Here is a 22726-nt window from a genome sequence, read left to right as displayed (position 1 = left end):
TTCATTCATTATGTTGAATTCATTTCCCCATTCCCAACTGACTTTGTTGGGCTGCGCAAAAATAAATGTATGGTCTCTTAAAGAGGAGCTCCACCCAAAGTCATTTGTAATATTTCTAATGCTAAAAAACAATACCGAAATGGATATTTAAAGCGGATGTTCATCCGTATATATTACTTTTTCCCCTTAGATGGATGCTCGTTTTGTCTAGGGGAATCGGCTAGATGTTTTAAAATATGAGCCGTACTTACCGTTTACGAGATGCATCTTCTCCGTCGCTTCCGGGTATGGGCTGCGGGACTGGGCGTTCCTATGTTGATTGACAGTCTTCCGAGAGGCTTCCGACGGTCGCATCCATCGCGTCACGATTTTCCGAAAGAAGCCGAACGTCGGTGCGCAGGCGCAGTATAGAGCCGCACCGACATTCGGCTTCTTTCGGCTAATAGTGACGCGATGGATGCGACCGTCGGAAGCCTCTCGGAAGACTGTCAATCAAGAAGGAACGCCCGCTCCCGAAGACCCATAACCGGAAGCGGCGGAGAAGATGCATCTCGAAAATGGTAAGTACTGCTCATATTTTAAAACAATTAGCCGATTCCCCTAGACAAAACGAGCAGGAATCTAAGGGGAAAAGATCAAACAATAAATAAATGGGTGAACTCCCGCTTTAAGTTTAATAAATATGTACATTACCTGAGTTCTTCGTTTGCCTTCCGGTCTGGAGCCTTCGGGTTTTCCTCGGGTTATTCTTATTTTCTGTCCCACGCTGTGTCTTCTGGGAGCTTGTTTCATAGCTCCCTTGTTGTCCTATTCTGGCCTAGACGAAACATCGCGTGATTTCGGGGACCAGGACGAACCACGCCTGCCATTGCTATGGCAACACAGACGCTGACGCCCATGGTCCGTGCTGCGTGTGCGCATGCGCAAGATCGAGCGGTGGATGCTGGGAACACAGCATCACCGCAACCAGAAAGTCCCTGCCCGTATGTAATGCCCACACTACAAATGGCAACGGAAGGAATATAAGTTTTTCTTCAGCACACAAAGAGAGCGGAGCGGACGTTAGAGCGGAGAGAAGTACGTTTATTTAAGCCCTGCAATTAGCTATGTAACTAGACAAAAAAAACGTAATTGCATGGGAGATCGGCTTTAAGTTAAAACCCCAATGCTATGTACACTAGAATAAAAACAAACGGATCTGAATCAATTATTACATTATTTTGAATGCTTCAAGCCATAACAAAAAAAAAAAAAACTATCGACTAATCAACACACTATCTGAATGAAATGAATGAATACAAAAGAAGTTGTTGCTTTCGTTATCATTTATTTCTGATTATTTGAAATCCATTACTATTGAGATTTGGATACATCCGAATCTACAAATAGCACAAATTCCATCCAAATTTTGATTCCTAACTAAACAAATTGTGCATATCTAATTCTAGCAGTTTCCCTACCCTAGCAGCTACAAAAACCAGTGAACAATGAAAAATAACAGACAAAACATACAAATAGTAGCGCTAAATGGTGATATTGATTAACTATATAAAAAAATCAAGTGACTGATGTGTGAACGGAAGAAAAGAGGACAGATATAATTGAAAAAGTCCAAGTATTTAGATGGTGAGAAAACTTGATTGATGTAAAAGACTGGGAAAATACTCCCAGATCAACGGTGATTCACTCTTGAACGTGATGCACACATTGCACACTAGTGATGTACCCGCCACCAATAAAGCAGAGGCTTACCAAATATATTGAACCCTAATGAGCCTACGCCCAGAGGGTCAACAAAGCTGAATGTATACAAAGGCTTGGCAGCCTTAGTTCGAACGATATCCATCATCGCAGTTGACCATCCCTTTTTTGGAGTTGTAATACGTGTCATAAAATTAACTTTGGTTAACGTGAGCCTCTGGGGTTTTTCCCCCTAGTGATACATAATTGGTCCTGTTGATCTTTGTTTTGTATGTGGTTGAACTTCATATGCATGTGTTTTCCCACCCAATGATGAACTATGCAACTATAACTAGGGGGGCAGTTGGGCATTTATAGCAGCGAGGGGATACCCACTATCCACTTAAAGCACTGCCTGCATTTTATAGTCCATTCATAAACTGCAGGTGGTGGCAGGGAGCTTTCAGTATCCCAAGGAGTTCCCTCTGGTCAGCGGCAAGAACTACACATTACCCTACAGACAATGCACATCTCACTCTGCTCATAGTGCATTCTTTTCCAACAATCCTTTCAACTGCATTCTCACATCTCTCCACAACCACCCCCCGATTACTGCTCATCCCCAGCCATTTGACCCCCCAGTCATACCTAATAAGCTTCTGCACACCATTTGCTGTGAGCAAATGAAACCCTCAGTACATCACAGCGCAACAATACTGTATATATGCAAATGCCTTCCCCACACTTGCACTCTTTTCCGACGCGCATGCTCGGGAGTGACATAATCGCGGCCCTGGCCAATCATAGCGCCGGAGCCGCAATACCCTGAAGTAACTCCATGTCGGCGGCCGGTGCTGTGTACGGGCACTACAGCGAGGGCTTCGATCCCAGGTGAGATCTGAGACCTACCTTTGTCTTGCAGGTCTTTTTTTTTTCCTATGTGGGTTTACAACCACTGTGGTTGTAAAGGCAGAAGTTTTTTTTATCATAACCCTTTGCTGCCAAGCATACACACAAATGCGGCCTCTGCTTTAAGGGGTTATACTAGTATGATGCCCGCAGCTGCAGGCATTATCCCGGTATAATTTTTTAGAGCCGGCGATTGGCTTTCCAGAGATAACAACTGATGCAGCTAAAAGCCACTCGGTTGTTATCCTAGAGGAGCGAGAGAGGACATCCACCCCCTCCGCCACTCTTACTGGGCCTCCCGTCCCACGGGAAACCCGATCCGTGATCCGCTGCCCCCTGTGCCTAGCGAGAGACTGAAATGATCCAGTCTCTTCAGTGTAAACATGGAAGCGACGCCATGATGTCACTTCCGGGTTACCCGGTTGCCAATGGTGCCGGTTTTTAAAAAATACACAGAATTCAGAATCGCTGTGCAAAGAAGGGATTGGGGGTCTTTTAGACCCCCGATCTCTCCATAAAGAGTACCTGTCTCCACCTATTACTGTCACAAGGGATGTTTACATTCCTTGTGACAGCAATAAAAGTGATCAATTTTTTATTTATTTTTTTAAAACCCAATTTTATATTATAAAAATAAATAAAATAAATAAGGGAAAAAAAAAATGTAAAGCGCCCCTGTCCCCGCGAGCTCGCGCGGCAAAGAAAACGCACAGGAAGTTGAGCCTGCATATGTAAACGGTGTTCAAATCACACATGCAAGGTATCGCCACAATCGTCAGAGCGAGAGCAATAATTCTAGCCGTAGATCTCCTCTGTAACTCTAACCTGGTAACCGTAAAAAGAAAAAAATTTAAGCGCCGCCTATGGGGATTTTTAGGTACCATAGTTTGTTGCCATTCCACGAGTGTGTGCAATTATAAAGTGTGACATGTTTGGTATCTGTTTACTCAGCGTAACATCATCTTTCACATTATTCAAAAAAATTGGGCTAACTTTACTTTTTCATTTTTTTTTTAATTCATGAAAATTTATTTTTCCCGAAAAGTTGCGTTTAAAACACTGCTGCACAAATACCGTGTGACATAAAATATTGCAACAATTGCAATTTTAAGTCTCTAGATTCTCTGCTAAAAAATATATATATATATATATATATATAACATTTTTGGGGGTTCTAATCAATTTTATAGCAAAAAATACGGATTTTAACTTGTAAACACCAAATGTCTGTGTGACTGACCAGAGCCGCGTAACGTCAGGGAAGCCATCAGAAATTTTGAGGCCCCTTACACAGTTTTAGGCCTGGGCCCCCTGGTCATGACCACCAACATTCCCCAGGGCCGCCCACTGGCCAACCCACTAAATCCATCCACTGTCCATCCCACTATGTCATCGTCCTCCTCCTCCTCCAGCCCCATGTCCTCCTCTATCCCAAATCCTCCTCCTCCAGCCCCATGTCCGCTTCCAGACCCATTTCCTCCATCCCAGGAAAATACAGGTGATTGGTTCTAGTAAATGCCACCCCTCCTGTCCAGGTGTGACAGAGGGCTTCCTGAAGCTACGCCCACAGTCTGGTTTGAATAATGTGTCCAGGTTCCAGGCGGACTGAAACCCGGACACGATTCAAAACCCAGACTGTCTGGGTGAATCCTGGACAGATTGCAACGCTAGTGTCACCCCATATATTGATAGCAGCCAGTGTAGACCCCAGACAATGCAGAGAGAAGCAGCACAGTGTTGGGCCCCAAAACACAATACAGTAGAGCAGCAGAATGTGGCCCCTGGATACAATGTAGGAAAGCAGCAGAGTGTGGCCCCAAAACACAGAATTTAAGTGCAGCGGTGTGGTCCCTGTGGCCCCAGCATACTATCAAAAGGAGGCCACAAAATGTGCAACCCCCTACACAATATAGAAGAGCAGAACTGTGGGGGCCCCATAAGCTGCTTAAATCAGAACACATGCACCCCGTTCCTGTGTGGCCTCCAAGTCCCATCCTCACAAATTCCAGCACAGCCCCATGTCAGTCTCGCCTGGATGAACTGTATGGTGAGAGCAAACTTACCACCCTTCTGGCTGCCTGTGTGAACAAGGCCTAACAATGCACCCTACTGCACCCTGGACACTTGTAATCCTGTAGCATAGACACTGTGCCCTCATCACCCAACAACTCTATATGTGGACACTCACCACTATCACCGATACCCACGGGACATTGTTTAATCTCTCCTGAACGATTTAACTTGACAGCTAGAAACGGGTGTCTAAAAACGTCAGTTTAGACACGTTTACATGCCGCGTTTGCGTCTGACTCTGCTTGTCCAACACCACCATGTCTCCATGTAATATTGTTTCTGCACCACATGAGACCCATTTTCCCCCCAACCTAATCAAGCAAAGTCATGTCACCATGCAGTAACCGATGCCCCTGTTATCAAGCAACCTCATGCCACCCAGTAGAACTGACACGCCCCCCCCCCAACATCACTGCTGGCACTTCACACCCTGTCAGCCAGGTCCCACCATCCTGAAAACACTGCACATCCTGTCTTCCAGCTCCCCCAGTTAGCATCTCCATCTTATTCTGTATAACTGACTCTGCACCCCTATCATCCAACTAACCTAAACCAGTAACCCCATGTGACCCTACAACATGGATATTGCACCACCCCTCGTCACCCATGTCTATCTCCAAATCCCCCTTGTTACTTTTCCCAACTCACCTTACCTTGCAGCCCCACCCAGCAACCTAGTGGCTCACCCAGTTCTTATAGGCTATCCTCCTGCTATTGTCAGTCAAAAATCTGTGAAAAGGGGGCTGAGCTGTCAATTTTTGTTACATTATTCTACAAGCCAAGGAGACCTTGGAGATCCTCTGGGGTGTGGAAGCCGTCTGTGGGGGAACCAGATCATTTACATCAACATTTTAAAGTGGTTCTAAAGGCAGGTTTCTTACCGCAATGCATTTTCTGTATTAAGGTAAAAAGAAATGTGTGTGGTTCCCCCAATACTTACCTGAGCCTGGAGCACTGGCAGGGACCTGAGAGGAGGAGGGGGGGGGGGGGGGGGGGGGGTACAAATTATACAGGATTTATATAGCGCTAGCAGTTAGCTTAGCACTTTTACAATTGCTAAATTCTCATTGAAAAGCAATTATTAAAACGTTCACAAATTCCTTTCAGCTAAATTCTGTAGCTTCATTCTTTGTCACATTCGGCTACCCATCACATTTGTAAAAGTGTTGGAACGCATATGGCGGCGTCGCGCATGCTCACTCCAGCGGGTAGCCAAACATAATGGGAAGCCATATGTAACGAACAGGGCCGCCATCAGGAATTATGGGGCCCCTTGCACAGCTTCAGGCATGGGCCCCCTGGAGAAGAGACTGGGAGGGGGGGTGCTGCCGCCTGAAATTGAGAAGGGGGGGTGCCATGAATTGAGAAGCAGGGGGGGCCTTTACAAAAAAAAGAAGAAATAAAGAAAAATATAAATATATATAAAAAAAAAGCGGGGTAGCCATCCGGGGCCTTGGGGACCTCTGGGCCCTTTAATAAAAAGAAAAAAATATATATATATATATAAAATATATATTTTTTTTTTAAAAAAGGGGGGTTGCCATCTGTGCCCTGGGGACCTCTGGGCCCTATATATATATATATATATATATATATATATACAAATTATTATTTTTTATAAAAAGAAATTACAAAAAAAGGGGGGTTGCCATCCGGAACCTCTGGGCCCTTTAATGATAATAATAAAAAAAAAGAAACCTCTGGGCCCTTTAATAAAAAATAAATAAAAACAAATATATATATAAAAAAGGGGAGTTTCCATCCGGGGCCCTGGGGGCCTCTAATTTTATATATATATATATATATATATATATATATAAATAAATAAAAGGGGACCTCCGGAACCCCCTAAAAAAAAGATATAAATTGACCCTTTAATGAAAAAGAAAAATATATTAAAAAAATATATATTTTTTTATAAAAAAAAAGGGGGGTGGGTTGCCATCCGGGGCCCTGGGGACCTCCAAAAAAAATTTAAAAAAAAATTGGCCCTTTAATAAAAATATATTATTATTTTTTTTTTTTTTATAAGTGGGGTTGCCATCTGGGGCCCTGTGGGCCTCCGGACCCCTTACAGGTGTACTGCCCGTACCCCCCTGATGGCGGCCCTGGTAACGAAGCAAGGGCTTACAATCTACAATCACCTTCAGATAGCAATGCCAGTAAAATAACCCCTATGGGTCCAGTGCTGATTTTCCACTTTCCTCAATGCAGCACCTTCATGTCACCCTGTAATGCTGCCCCCCCCCCTCCTTACTGATAGCACTTTGTCAATCTGCACCCCCCACTCGCTCAGCTCCCCCTTTCCCCATACAACTGGTCCTGCATTTTGGTGTGCCATTTTGTTGCCTGCACATGCTGCCACTGAACCCCGTGTCACCCTATAATGTGCCCAGTGCACCCCCACATTCACCAACACACAAGACTCCTCCATGTGAAAACGGTGACATTAGAATCTGTTTTCTGTTGATTTCGTGTTTACTCTGCACGCTACTTCCTGTTTCTTCACCGTCATCACTGCTTCCTGTTTAAAACATCACAACTTCCTGTTTTTTTCGGCGACATCACTTCCGAGTCATGTTGTAAATGGGAACTCGTGGTCGCTTACTCTCTATATAATCTGCTCCCTAATCACCTCGTGGTTGTCGGCTCTTGGTGATTCTTCTGCTACTGGCTCCCAGGTAACATGTTTGTGTATTTCCTACCAGTTCCTCTCACGCGCTGTATTGTTAACACTGCTGGTCTCCGCAGTCTGTGTTTCCTTTATCCCAGTACGCTGGATGGCGCTATATCGGGTTTATTTATCACATTGTTAATCCTAGTCATGTCTCTGTGCTTGGATGTGGCTTTGTTGGAGTGTCGTTCCATGTGTATATGAGGGGTGTGTAGTCAAGCTTCTGCTGTGATCGTATTAGTAGAAAGTACTACCGGTAGGAGAGCGAGCAGATCTAAACAATGAATGGGGACGACGATTGCTCAGTTTGTGTGTTCCCATAGGCATGCCCAACTCTAGCTCCACCTAAATGTTGCAGTGTCGGACTTGAACTAGTACAGACACCTATGTGTATGGCTGCCATTGCAATTTTTGGACGATGAGTATTTTGGAGCTTTAAGCTCCAACAAGGTATGATTTGAGTCTAAGCTTGGGATTCACACTGTCCCATTGCATGCGATTCACACTGCATTCCTGTGCGATCTGAGCCCAACATTTTGTATAACTCAAACCGCTCTGCATGGGGGGGGGGGGGGGTAGTGAAGGCACTTCTACTTGCTGATCTAAAGAGTGTCAATACTTTTAGTCAAGTACTTGCTGGTACCGATACTTTGCGATTTGATTTGCATCAATAAAGAAAATTGGCGCAAATCTCACTGCAAAGTATCGCATGTGATTTGAACAGGAATGTGGTGCGTGTATAGAGAAGGAAAAGTGCCATCTAGTGGGCGATTTCAAAAATGTTAGAACTCTCAGTACGTATTTGGCCACATGCAAAATAATTTACAGATGTCCTGGTCTGCCGAGGTGCTCACAGGGCTGGAGAACTTCCAGGGCCTGTGGGTATAGGGGGCAGAAGTGGTCTCAGCTTGGGGGCAGGCCGCCTCTACAGTTTCTCCAGCCATGTGAGCGCCTGCAGCACCTGTGATTTGCTACCATCTGCGGACTGGGACACCTAGGTAGATTATTTTGCATGTGGCCAGATATGTACTGTGTGTGTTTTTTTTTTTTTTTCATACTGCCCACTAGATGGTGCTTTCCCTTTTTTTTACTCACATGAGCTGTGTGGGGGAAATTGCACCACACTCCTATTCAAATCGCATTTTATTCTTTGCGGAGCAATTTGCACCCATTCATTATATATTGACATGAATCGCACCGCAAAGTATCGTTTTTGAATATGGGTAGCATTTGGGCGAGTACTGATACTCGTGCAAATTCTTCGGATCCCCGCCGTTATTTGTACATTTCCCAACAGTCAGTCATGTAGTATGCTTTCTGCAGTTGTTTGCAGAATTGTTTGTCATTGTCCTACACATAAAGCAGTGGTGTTTTTTTGCGCCATGTGTCCCATGGTGGAAATTTCCCTTCACTTCCTGTCCTATAACCAAACAGGAAATCCCTGCCAATTAACGTTGGTGTTTGTAACCCTAAAAAAAAGCATGTTATAAAGCACAATGCTTGTGCTGTGTAATTTTGGCCCTTTTTGTGTAACCTAAAATACCTGACTGGTTCTGCCCTCCCCCCTGTAACCTGACTACAGTTTATCATGGCTGCTGAGCCCTGATACCATGGTCAGTTTACATGCCTCTGTTATCCACAGCTCTGCTTTCTCTCCTCACTAACCTGCCAGCTCCTGTGTCTGTTAGTTGTCTTTGCCACCCAGCCTACATGCACGGGAGTGACTTCATCGTGTCCCTGGCCACTCATGTAGCCAGAGGAAGTTGGAAGTCCTCTCAGGGGTTGCAATGCTGGAGGGCTTCGTTTTGAGGCAAGTCTCATAATGTGCTAGTATGTGATACTACTAGCACATTGTGACATTGCCTTGCAGGTTTTTTTTTTTTTACTACTGCTTCAGTTCCTTGGGGACCCCAGTTCACCTGGACTAGTGTCCCCTTTGGAATAGTTCCCCTCTTACTTTTCTTGGGGGGGGCTTAAATTTTGCATTTGCTTTTTAATGATGGTGAATCTCAACTGGAGCACAGACAGTAATGAAAACCAACAGTGGCTTGCCACTCTATTGGGGGGGGGGGGGGGGGGGGGTGAATTCCATTTTAGTTATTCTTTAAATTCACCTTTTCATTACATGTTGCACCCATATTTGGAGTGTAACCTGTTACCAAAGAGCACCTCCCTCTGATCCACCATGGTCACAATTTAACCACTTCCCCACCGCACTATAGCCAATATATAACTACAGCATGGCTCTCCAGTTATAGCAGGGTGTCCCTGGACATCCTTGCGACAACATGCTTCCCGAATGCATCTGGTGTCTGTGACCTTTGTGTGCTTTAAACTCAGCAGATCACTGATTGGGATAAAGGGCCAATCACGGCAGCACTTTTACTATTTGATCAGAGTCCAAACATGGCTCATACAGATGTAAACAGACTTTCTTGTTATCGGCTCTCCTTTCCTCACACGCAGCATGTGAGGAAAGGAGAGCCAATTTGTTGGCACATCGAGTACAATATTTACATTGATCAATGCAGCCTCATCAGCTCACATTAGTAAAGAAAAATTATTTATTTGCATAAATGTATAGTTCTATATAAAGTCATAATATATATATTTTTTTCATTTACAGGGGTTGGATATAACATTCTTTCTCTCATACCATTGTGTGATGAAGGCGCCTAGCTAACAGGTGGGAAGCCTCTTTCATCATTAACTGCGTGTACTACTAGCAATACGGAGTCATGTCAAAGCTTACTGAGTTTCAAAGAGGGCAAATTATTGGTGCTTGCTTAGCTGGTGCCTCTGTCTCTGAAGTTTCCGCTTTATATGTGGTGTCGCCAGGTACAATATCAAAGGTTATGATGGAATATACAGGTTCCAGGAAAACCTTGTCTGATAAGCAAGAGCCCATTCGACATGGACAACTGACTGAAAGGGACAAATAGACATTGCACTGGATTGTGACCCAGAATAAGAAAACTGCTGTAAAAGTAACTGCAGAGCTCAATCTGTCTTCCAAAGCTGTGCCCACAAACTGTGCGGAGGGAGCTTCAAAGGCAAAACATTCTCGGGTGAGCTGCAATTGCCAAACCACTAGTGACTGATCCTAATGCTCAGAAGAGTGGTGTAGTACCTATAAATCGTGGACTATCAATGGACTGTAAAATGGTCTTCTGAATTAAGCGTTCCCAACCACCGGATGTGTTAATTTGTGGCCTACATTGTCTCAAGCTTGGGACCATGACTGTCTTGTGGTTTGGGCAGCCGTATCTTGCAGGCCCCATCACCCTGAAAGGTAGAGTCTCTGCCAGCGACTATGTTCAAATTCTGGCTGACCATGTGCTCCCCTTGATGCCGACATTGTTTCCCAAAGACGACACCATTTACCAAGATGAGAATGCTGGGGTTGTCAAATTGTGCTTTGAGCATGCAGACAGCCTTGCACCTTGCCTGGGTGCTGCAGTTGCCAGACCTCAACATAGAACCACTATGGTCAATTTTGGAGAACAAGGTTTGGGCTTGTTTTTCACCACCTAGCATCTGTGAGAATTGGAACAATTTTTTGCATGAAGAGTGGTATCCGATTACATTGGCCACCATCCAAGACTTGTATTTGATGATTTCCAGGAGAATTCAGGCCATCTTTGATGTCACAGGCAGTTCAGCACCATGTTCGGTAACTATTTTTTGTTCTTTTAACTGGGTTTTTCATATTCTTGTTTTTGGCCTAAATAAAAACCCCATTTGTGATTAAATACCACCAAAAGAAAGCTCCATCTGTCTCAAATGATAACAATTTAATATGGGGACAGTTCTGCATGATTGCACAATTGTTCAAAGTGTTACAGCGCTGAAAACTGGCCTGGGCAGGAAGGGGTTGAAAGTGCCTGGTATTGAAGTGGTTAAAAAGTGCATCTGAATGGGGATCCACCCACCTGGCAGTGTCATTCATAGATGGTAATTGCTCATTCACAGATCACTATTACTATGGCCGACAGCTTGTAGTTCTCAATTAACTGCAAGCTCACTGGTGAGCACTCGTAGTTCATTGATCTTCTTCCTGCTCTCTAGTAACTGTTTGCCCATTGGTATGGACAGACAGCTATACAGAGTTTCTGCAGGAACCTGACACTAGATCTGCTGATCACAGGTGCAATGCTCTGCATGCTTTGTTTTTATAAAAAAAAAAAAAAAAAAAAAAAAAATAGAACCATTTTAAAGTTAATGCACCCACCATGTATAAGAACTGTTAATCTGCAAACAATTTATTTTATTCTTGGCATCTTGTAGTCTACTGTACAGCAAAAGTCAGGAGGAAGAAGCAGCACAAGGAGCCAATCAATTGTCCTCCAGTGCAAGCATACTACTGATGGGGGGAGATGGTGACATGCGCTTGTATGTCTTGTTTACTCACTATCCACTCATAGGGTGGGGAGCATACCTGTATGTGATGGTGAATGTGCAGCAAGGAATGAACAGGTCCCCTTCCTTGCCAGGCAGCACTGTATTGTGTGGCATGGCTGTGTACATCTCAGGACTGCATTGAGAGAAATACAAATCCTTTGGCAGGTGAAGCACCTCTCATTTATGCATTTTGTCAGTGTCTTAAAGGGGTAAAATGTCTCAGCAGTGATGAGTAAGATGTATTCTGACTTGGTATTGCTGGATGCAAGTCCACATTGACCACGAAATGATAACGTAATCTTCTCTCTGAGCTGACAAGGTACCCTAACGCATTGCCTCAATGGGTTATAATGAAAGCATCTGTTTAGAAAGGATTGTGTTCCCGGTCTTGATTTGACACAGAGTGCTATTAATGGATGGTCGAAATGAAGTCCAGTTACAGAAACCATATGTGACATGTTGGCTAGGGTTGTCCCGATACCACTTTTTTTTTTTTTTTTTTTTTTTAATGATCTCATCCCTTATCTTGGATGATTTATAATCTCTGTAATATAAATAAAAATTAAATATGCACTGTATATTTTTACTGGAGTTGGGCTTTTGTATCAATTTGCCAATGAGACTACGTGTGTGTTGCATTCTCATCAGCGAATGAAAAGCCAAACTCTAGTTAAAAAACAAAAAATATAGACGTTATTGCCAACAGCTTCAGCTATAACCCTGGTAAACCACTTGCAAACTGCAACACATGTGAATGCATAGGCAAGTCGTATACGTGTTTGCACCACCTGTGAGGTATTGCTGCAAATGTTAGAGCAAGAAGTCTAGCACTAGACATCTTGTAAAAAAAACTTAAAGCGTCACCTTGGAAGCGTAGCTTGACGCCATACTGCAAGCGTGTGCAATTTTTAAAGTGCGATATGTTGGGTATCCAATTTCAGCATAACGATAGATATATCTTTTAATTTTTTATAAAAAAAAAAAAAAAAGTGGTGGTCCCCCCCAAAAGTGTTTGCAAAAAACTGCTGTGCAATATACCACAAAGAATTTGCAACAATTGTCAATTTATTCTCTATGGTCTCTGCTAAAAAATATATAATTCTTTTATAGTCGCACATTTTATATATTTTTTTTTTTTTCATTGCAGGTAAATGGATTCAGAGCATAAGCAACCAGCCATCATTGAGTTCTTGATGGTGGGTACAATCTGTCTGACATCCACAGAAGTTTTCAGCATGTTTACAGAGATGCCAATATTGATGAGAGCAATGTGCACAGGTGGATGAAAAAGTTTAAAGCTGGGTAAACCAGCGCAGAGGATAATCCATGCAGTGGGAAACCAACTGCAACCACTGACATGAATCGGTTATTGAGCTTGCTGCATAACTGGACTGGTCCTAATGCCATACAGAAGATACTGGAAAACTCAAAATATCTAAAGTGTGTGCAAAGTGATTACTTTGTTTTTCCTGGAGATGTGTTTGGTTTCTAATTTACAAGCATTTGGGTATGCAGTAGCTGTTGGTCAAGTGGGTGTTTGAAATGTTTCAATGCTTATGGAAAATAAAAATTGAGTGGACCCCTCCCCAAATCGCTTTATGCGTCATTTTGTGCAATCTTACCATTTTTTTTTATTTTTTTTTTGGAATGCCTTGTCACTGGTGCATAGTTATACAGGCTAAGCAGTCTTTGGAGTGGTGATTCTTGGGTTCTCCACTACCAATGAAAACCAAAGGTCATGACTAGAGATGCACCAAAATTTTTGTGGCTGAAACCTATTGGTCTACTTCTTTGCAAAAAATTTAACACTGGTGTGGTGATGCTTTCTTGCTGCGTTTTGAGTGCATTTCAACAGGGAGGGTTGTGTGTTTTTTGGTTAAATCTTGCTTGGATTTTTTTTTTTTAACCACTTCAATACAGGGCATTTTCACCCCCCCTCCTGCCCCGACCAATTTTTAGTTCAGCGCTGTCACACTTTGACAATTGCGCCGTCTTTTGACACATTTTTGGGACCATTTACACCGATTAGTGCTATAAAAATACACTGATTATTGTGTAAATGTCACTGGCAGGGAAGGGGTTAACACTAGGGGGCGCTAAAGGGGTTCTAACTGGAGGGGGACTCACAAGGGGGAGGAGATCGATGTGTGCTCCTCTGTACTGAGAACACACATCTGTCTCCTCACCACTGACAGGACATGATCTATGTTTACACACATCCATGGTCCTGCCGTGATTGCGGGCACGCGCACCGGGTCCGAGCAATGCGGCGGGTGCGTGCCCCCTAGTGGCCGGGAATGCAAGGACGTCATATGACGTCCAGTCTAAAGGTCCCTGCCGACATTTTACTATGACTCGGTAGGGAAGTGGTTAAACACCACAAGGGATCACAGTATGAAGACATGTTAAGAATTTAAAGGGATGCGCTTTTCTTGTGCTAAAGGTGCCAAAAAAGGCTGACATTCATATTGATTTAAAGTGTTACTAAACCTAGTAATATGCAAATGGTTCATCTGCCACCCCACAGTGCCCATGGTTTTAAATGCTCTTTTTACATTAAAATACTGCCGCTATATACCATTTTTAATAGTCTGTATTATGGTTGTCCTGATGCCACTTGTATAACAGGATACAAGTACGATACTTTTTTTTTCCAGGTACTCGCTGATTCCCCCCCAAATGTTTGATGGGTGGCAGGCACTAAAATGCTGCAATAAATGACACAAGGAAAGGATTTATGAAAGAAAAACTATGCTGCAACGCCGATCTTGGTACAAGCAAGCAGCAGCAGACATCTTGTTACACCCAGCCCTAGCGATATGGGCTGGGTGTAACAAGATGTCCGCTGCTGGCTGCAGCCGGGTGTGCCAAGATGGGCGTAAGGATGTTCAGCCGCTGACAGCGACCGAATGTGACACCACCAATCCTGATGTTGCTGCGCCCTACACCCCTGCCAGCTTACCAAGTTCCACTGCAGATGAGGACTCGCTGTCCGTCCAGCGACTGTGCCTACCCTCTCCAGCCAGACTTCGCCCGCCACTGACTCCTCCCACCCTCTCCCCCAAAAAAGTATTGAATGAAGCATTGGGAGCATTTGCGCAAGTACTCGTGCAAATGCTCAGCATCGGTCCTGATACAATGCAGAGGATTAACCCCTTAAGTTCCTCAGTATAACAAGCATGCTGTGCTGCATGTACAGACTGATTTTTACAGTTGTGGTCTTGGTAACCCTTTTATATTCAAATTATTATTTTTTTGTCGGCAATTTCCATTTGGTGTGTTTTTTTTTTTTTTTTTCTTGGACATTTAGGGTGCAGACCCCGGATGATGTCTTGGATGAAATGTGTTGGGTCAAAGCTCATGCTTATTACGTTTCTTACTGTGCACGTCATCAGTGGGCCCCCCTGATGACGTGCACAGCACGAAACAATTGTCGGCGGCTTCCTTCTGGTCACCCTGCACACAGCTGATCTTGGCACTGGCTACTGCTGCCTAGCCCAAGACCTTCCAGGTCTTTTCTGAAGGATCTGATTGACATTTTCTAAATATGAGACAATCACGCCAGCAGTCCTAGTGCCAGGCAGGCACGTTTTCAAGTAAGCGGCCAATCGGCTTTTTTAAAATGTTTTTTAAATAAAAGGTAATGCACTATGAGATTCCCTCCTTTTTGTTTTTTATTGTGGTTCCAATCATCGGCATTACTACTGAAACCAACGTTCCAGATACTGTCTTATAGTGTGCAGGCACTTATACCTGCTCAGCGTATGACCACTACTTTTCATTAAGTGGTCCAGTCATTGTGGTAAGCGCATTTGAATATTCAGAGCACTTCGGGTGAAGTCAATTAGCTGGTGAAGGCTGTTTTTCTACCTCCTGGAAATCTGATTGCATGATCACCCATAGAAGAATTTTCTCCTTTATGATCATTTCCTACTATGAACTTTTTCACTTTTGTATAGTGGTTTTCATCAGCCTAGCGGCAAAGAATTTGGTTGTTTTGTATATTTGATTATCTTTATTTATCTCATACTACATGTATGTAACATTGTTTGAATGCGAGACTGTTCACTATTGTTTTTGTAATAGATTCACTAGTATTACCTGCTGTCCCTATTCAGGCAGGTATCCTATTATAAATTTTAGCGCCCTCAATAGCACCTTCCACTTACAGTTCACCCCTGTACCTCGAGGAGCAGCTCAATATATATATATATATATATATATATATATATATATATATATATATACACATTGTATAATATATATATACACGTTTTAAATTATTTTGGCACGGGATCAACTTCACTTTAATTGCTGCTTTCTAGCCTACATGAAAACATTAACAATCAGCAGTGCTTGTGCTGCAGATTACACACTACTGATTACATGTCTGTCAGGAATTAGCCAGTCATGTAGCATTTTCACAGAATGAGCTCATGAATGGTTGGCTGACATTATCCTGTGCATATGCTACTGATACACACATTGGTCCTGAAGGCTTCAGTCATGTAAGGGTACTGCTAATATTTACAGGGTGGTTCTGAGTGGCAGACAGATTGTATTTGCACTTTGCCAATGTTCAATATATTTAAGAGTTCATTGCCTGGCAAACATCAGTGTCTCATGGTAAATATTAATGATTGATATATTTATACTGGTATGTGTTTTTTTTGGAGCAGTGCTAATGGTTTGCAAACATTCATCAATGCAGTAAACAATGCACCTGCCACTCAATGTTGCACAACTTATATGTGCTGCAGCATGTTAGTAGGGAGGGTCAGATGTGCTCCCCCCCCCCCCCCCCCCCCCATATGTTATTGTTTACATTTTCCATATACCAGTCATTCTTGAACATTTTTACATGATATGTAAGAGACAAAGGTAATTGTCTTAGACATTTTCAGTAAAGGCTTGTGCATGCAATTATTACACCAGACAGTTGAAGTGTGAGTGATACCATTACCTACAGAAGTCACCATTTGACCATACACTGAATAGAAACAATTGTGTGACATAACCTATGTCCATTAACCATAATTATGGCCTATTCTTAAGTTTCCATATTCCTGCTGGAGAGGTTGCTCATCTACTATACATCTGATGTAAAAGAACATAATATGCATACCTTATATAAACCTTTATCCACTACTTTTAACCACTTCCAAACCACCCACTGTGTATTTACGTTGCTACTTTAACGTTAAATACCGTTGTTATGGCAGCAGATAGCTGCCATAACCCCCAGTATTTTCTTCAAGGGCGGACAGTCCGCTTTATGGTAAAAGTGGTCTCTGTGGCAGATTCACCACAAGATCACTTTTATGGGTGGTCTCCCGCCACATCCCGGATCAGTTGGTAGCAGCGGGGACGATCTGATCCTTTGCACTGTTAGGCAGGAAGTCGAGTATGGGAATTATGGCCCCCCCACTTTACTATTGGACGATGGGCACAACGTCAAACTTCACTTTGGCCCAATGCACGGGTGTTTTTTTTTGTTTTTTTTTCTGCTTAAGTGTTAGCCTAGGTTCACACTGCTGCGAATTCAAAATCGCCTTAAAATGCGCGATTTTGCCGCGATTTCGCAAAAAGTAGTACAGGAACTAATTTTTGAAATCGAAGAGGCGGCGTCGCACTGATTAGGACAGTGCCATTGCCGCCGAATTGAGATGTGATTTGACATGTCAAATCGCATCTCAAATCGTACCCAGTGTGAGATCGTTTTGACACCAGATCTCACATAAAGAGGTCCTGTCATGCTGTTTTTTTTTTTCAGTATTGCAAGGGATGTTTACATTCCTTGTAATAGGAATAAAAGTGAACTATATATATATATATATATATATATATATATATAATTTTTTTTTTTTTTTTTTTTTTTAATGAAACCGTGTAAAATGGGGAAAATAAATATTGAAAGTAAACGGTCCCTCTGTGCTTGCACGCAGAATCGAACACATATGCAAGTTGCGCCCACATATGTAAACTGTTCAAACCACACAAGACCTCCTCCTGTAACACAAGACTGGTTACCTGTAGACATTTTTAAAAAGTCGCCTATGGCATGTTGGGTATCAATTTACTCACGTAACATTATCTTTCACAATATATATATATATATATATATATATTAAAAAAAATGGGCTAACTTTACGGTTTTCTTACTTTTTTTTTTTTATTAAAATATTTTTTCCCTAAGAAATTGCATTTGTAAGACCGCTGCGCAAATACGGTGTGACAAAGTATTGCAGCGACCCATTTTATTCTCTAGGGTGTTTTTTTTTATATTATATATAAAATGTTTGTGGATTCTAAGAAATTTTCTAGCAAAAATAAAAACTTTTTTAAACCCCAAGTGTAAAAAAATAAATAAAAATAGAGTTGGCCCTTAAGTGGTGTAAAAACCTACTGCAATCAGATCACGTAGTACTGAAGTGCCATCTAATCTGGCTGTAGACAAATCTACTGCATTTGCAATCTGTGTTTGGGGGTTCTTTAGGAATCTAATGGTAACCGTAGAAGCTATGGAATGTGGTATGGGAAATATGCATAGAATATGGTTTCTGATGTAAATGGGCACTAAAGCAAGAGAGAAGGAAACGATTCCACAGTAGGCTGTCCCACTGTCTAACATCCCATCAACCGCTTTTAAAATCAGCAAGCTAGCCATAGATGAATCAAAATTTGGCCTGTTGAACAGGGACAGGCCAAATTCTAGTCTCATCTATGGCTGTTCCAGCATGACAGAAGTTGATCTCCAATGGGAGTATTGGAAAACTTTATTGAAAAAGCAATGATCAGTGTATTCTGGCAGTGGAGGGGAGCCTGCTGTCAGAATACAAAGCACAGCAGGGAGGATTCCTCCATGCACCTCGCTTGTATGGACCGGGGAATCCGTTCACTCTTTTTCGATCAGCTCTGGCAGCCTAAAGCTGGCCATACATTATAACATTTAACTTAATAATTTCCCTTTAGATTTACCTTCAACTATGTAGTGCAAGGTCCTGCCTGATTTTATACAAATTGAAAGAGTTTAGGTTTGACCTTGTTTATTTTATAGTCTTGGTAAATCTAAAGGAAAATTGGACAATAAAGTTCTATAATGTATGGCCATCCTTCGCCTTTAAATTGTGCAATTGTATAGAGAAGAATGCAAATGTGGCATTGTTTTACAAATAATAAAACTTTATTAGTGCAAATAATTTGTAAATCTATTCTAACCCAGAATCAATTGCAGAAGTATTGGGGGGTGGGAGTTGGGAAGTGTCAATTAAAACAAAGAATACTGAGAAGCATTGCACAGAAGTCAGTGTGAGGTCTACTTCCCCATATTAGAAGACATAAGCAGTTATAGTTGCATGAATACTGAAAAGCAACCAAATTCCAGTGGTCATTCTATACAGATGAGAACAAACCTTTGACCAACTTGCATTTTTTTTTCCCCCCCTTCAATCATTCACATTATATGCGATGGGTGGCATTTATGTTTCGGATTCAATAAACAAGGGCTTTAAGATTAGGATTCTGTGGTGGAAATCTAAATTGTCATATCAGTACCAACTTCTGCCTATTCCTCTGCACACAAATATTGATGATAATCATACATCCTTCATATGTATCCCAGCAGTTAGTGGTCATTAGCAGGCATTGTTCATGTAGACATGCTGAATTTCGTGATCATACTGAGCAGTGTACAGTCAGGAAGAAACAATTGGTTCCTATGGACAACATATAGTATAGAACATCATCATTCATAAGAACAAATTTGAAGGTGCGTTAGCCCCTACCTCACTCCAGCTCTTAATGATGTTTAAATAGTTTGGACAAAGCTGAGCCAAAGAAACTTTTACTATAGTCCCAGCTACATACAGTGTACTGTACAGCACTGTGTTCCGGTGATCTGCCAATATGGTTCCTCCCATCGATATGGTTCCCTGCTTGACTGCGCAGACAAAGGCGACGGAAATCACCGAACTTGATCAGCTGTAGCAACAGGTCCAGGCGATGTGGAATTTGCTGTAAGTGGCCAGTTGGCCTCACGTCCTCGGTGCGCTCGCTTGGCCTCCTGCCTTTTTTTTTTTTAACATCCTCTAATCTACTTGGGTTGGTAAGGAATGAGCCTGGATGTCCCCCGAGCCATGCAGCTGTTCAGGTTCAGAGATTTCCGTGGGCTTTGTTTGCGCCATCAAGCAGGGAACCATATTGATAGGAGAACTAGCTCGACAAGACACCGGCAGTGGGATGGGAACTTCCCGTCACACACCTGAAACTAACTCGAGTTGGGTTGAGCGCTGCTTAGCCATTCACAGGGAGCTTTGTATTTTTTTAATGAATACAAAGTTTCTAGGAATGGTATTGTCATCCACTTCTCCCTCTGCCTCAGCCAATCAGAGGTAGCTTTGTATGCATAAAAAATACAAAAGCAGCATTCAGCCTGACTCATTTTTGTGCCAGGTGTGGGATAGGAAGTTCCCATTCTGCTGCCGGAACTTAGTGCTGTATCTCTAAGTGAAGTAAATAGTGCATGCATTTGGACCAGCTCAGTCCAAACAAGCTATGTGAATATCATTAACCACCGCCTCCTGCACATATAAGTCAGCAGAATGGCACAGGCACATACAGGTACGTCGCCTTTAGAGCCCAGCCGTAGGTCACGCACTGGACCCGATCGTCGCCGCTGTCCCGCGATCGGTCACAGGAGCTGAAGAACAGGGAGATGTGTGTGTAAACACACCTTCCCCGTTTACAGTGGCAGTATCATTGATCGTCTGTTCCCTGATATAGGAAAAGACGATCAATGACGTCACACATCCAGCCCCGCCCCTACAGTTAGAAACACATGAGGTTACACTTAACCACTAGGGGGCGCTGTAGGGGTTAACTCCACAAACTGCAATTGTAATTTTCACAGTAATCAATGCATTTTTATAGCATTTTTTTGCTGTGAAAATGACAATGGTCCCAAAGATGTATCAAAATTGTCCGATGTGTCCGCCATAATGTCGCAGTCACGAGAGAGAGAGGGGGGGAAAAAAAATTGCTGATCGCCGCCATTGGTAATAAAAAAAAAAAAAAATTATTAATAAAACTATCCCCTATTTTGTAAACGCTATAAATTTTGCGCAAACCAATCGTTAAACGCTTATTGTGATTTTTTTTTTTTACCAAAAATAAGTAGAAAAATACGTATCGGCCTAAACTGAGGAAAAAAAACATTTTTTTATATCTTTTTGGGGGATATTTATTATAGCAAAAAGTAAAAAATATTGGTTTTTTTTTTCTAAATTTTCGCTCTATTTTTGTTTAATAGCGCAAAAAATAAAAACCGCAGAGGTGATCAAATACCACCAAAAGAAAGCTCTATTTGTGGGGAAAAAAAGGACGCCAATTTTGTTTGGGAGCCACGTTGCACGACTGCGCAATTGTCAGTTAAAGCGACGTAGTGCCGAATCGCAAAAAGGGGCAAGGTCCTTAAAGCGGGGGTTCACCCTATTAAAAAAAAAAAAATATATTTTTATTATACCATTACATTCGGCATCGTAACGCGAGCTACAGTATGCCGGTCTTACATTTTTTATCCCCGTACTCACTGTGCTATGGATCATTGAAGATTCCGGGGAATGGGCGTTCCTATGGTGAGAGAAGGTGATTGACGGCCGGCCCGCCCTGGCACGTCACGCTTCTCCGGAAATAGCCGAAATAGGCTTGGCTCTTCACGGCGCCTGCGCATAGCCTGTGCGCAGGCGCCGTGAAGAGCCGAGACCTACTCCGGCTGTCTTCGGGGAGTGTGACGTGCCAGAGCCGGCCGTCAATCATCCTCCCTCTCCATAGGCACGTCCATTCCCCGCGGGAGTCGGATTCTTCAATGATCGATAGCACTGTGAGTACGGGGATTAAAAATTTAAGACCGGCATACCGTAGCTCACGCTACGATGCCGAATGTAATGGTATAATGATGTTAAGGAGGGTGAACCACCGCTTTAACCTGCATATTGGTCCGGGTCTTAAGTGGTTAAAAGCTGGTGATCAGCTCTAAACTCCCTAAAAATTTAATACGTTGCTTACTAGTTCTTAGATGATAAACAACACTTCCTCTTCCTGGGTGACTACACTCACTCCACCACTGTATCTACAAGGGAGCCAGGCTTGCCATCCCTGCTGGACTTAAAACATGTCTGCCTTTGTTCATCTCCATTACACAGGGGGTGACGGGATAAGTAGTTTAGACAAAATTGTACTTTCAGTTCAACACACAGAAAGTGACAAGGACACTAGTTGGCAAGATCAACAGGTATTTTTTGTACTGGAGTTCCACCCACTTTTTAAACTAAACTAGATCCTAAAGGAAAGCCTTCCCCTCCATCACTAGTTTTTGGCTATTGTTTTTTTTAATTGCTCCTTCCTACCTTTATTGAAGTAGCTTGTGTACTTCTGCCCAAGCATCACTGCGGCCCAGGGTGTAATTTCCTACTGCTCGCTGCCTTCTGGGACCTGTGTGTGTCCCAGAAGATGACAGGGCCATTCAGGAAGGGGGGCATCACAGGTTCCCTGGACAGGTAAGTGTCCTTATTAAAAGGCAGCAGCTACAGTGTTTGTAGCTGCCGACTTAAAGAAAAAAATGTTTTCCCAGTGGAACACTGCTTTAAAGAAAATGTTGTGAGCCTGAAAAGGGTAAACTAATGCAGCCAACACATCTAAGGACTGCACAATAGATTACTTTATTGTTCAAATGCATGTTTGGAGTAAGCAGTCATGTTTACTTATTCCTCCTGGCAACCGGCATTCTTCTTTACGCGCTGACATTTTTGGGATGTGGGAGAACCTTTGCCATTGTCACAAACAATGCAGGGCTGCTGGTAAACAACCGCAGTGTTAGCTTTTTCAGCGGCCCGAGGCTTAACTTTAAATATCCAGGACATTTCCATGCAACAGTGAAAAAAAACCTGGAGGCAGATTGATTTCTATGCAGAGCTGCACCAGAGTTTGCATTCT

General features: G+C 42.8%; 1 long non-coding RNA gene and 1 other non-coding gene across 2 annotated transcripts; both read left to right on the top strand.

The window, feature by feature from the left end:
- The first annotated feature begins 7238 nt into the window (after nucleotides 1-7238).
- LOC120926733 lies at nucleotides 7239-13328 on the top strand. The gene is made up of 3 exons (XR_005746986.1): nucleotides 7239-7343; nucleotides 9963-11009; nucleotides 12885-13328. It is a non-coding gene; the product is annotated as an uncharacterized LOC120926733 (long non-coding RNA).
- LOC120929776 lies at nucleotides 11959-12051 on the top strand. The gene has a single exon (XR_005747476.1). It is a non-coding gene; the product is annotated as a Z30 small nucleolar RNA (small nucleolar RNA).
- Nucleotides 13329-22726: the final 9398 nt, after the last annotated feature.

Source organism: Rana temporaria, chromosome 2, assembly GCF_905171775.1.
Source record: "Rana temporaria chromosome 2, aRanTem1.1, whole genome shotgun sequence".
Taxonomy (NCBI): Eukaryota; Metazoa; Chordata; class Amphibia; order Anura; family Ranidae; genus Rana; species Rana temporaria.
Note: the sequence above shows the minus strand (reverse complement) of the source record. Positions and strands in the feature narration are given on the sequence as shown.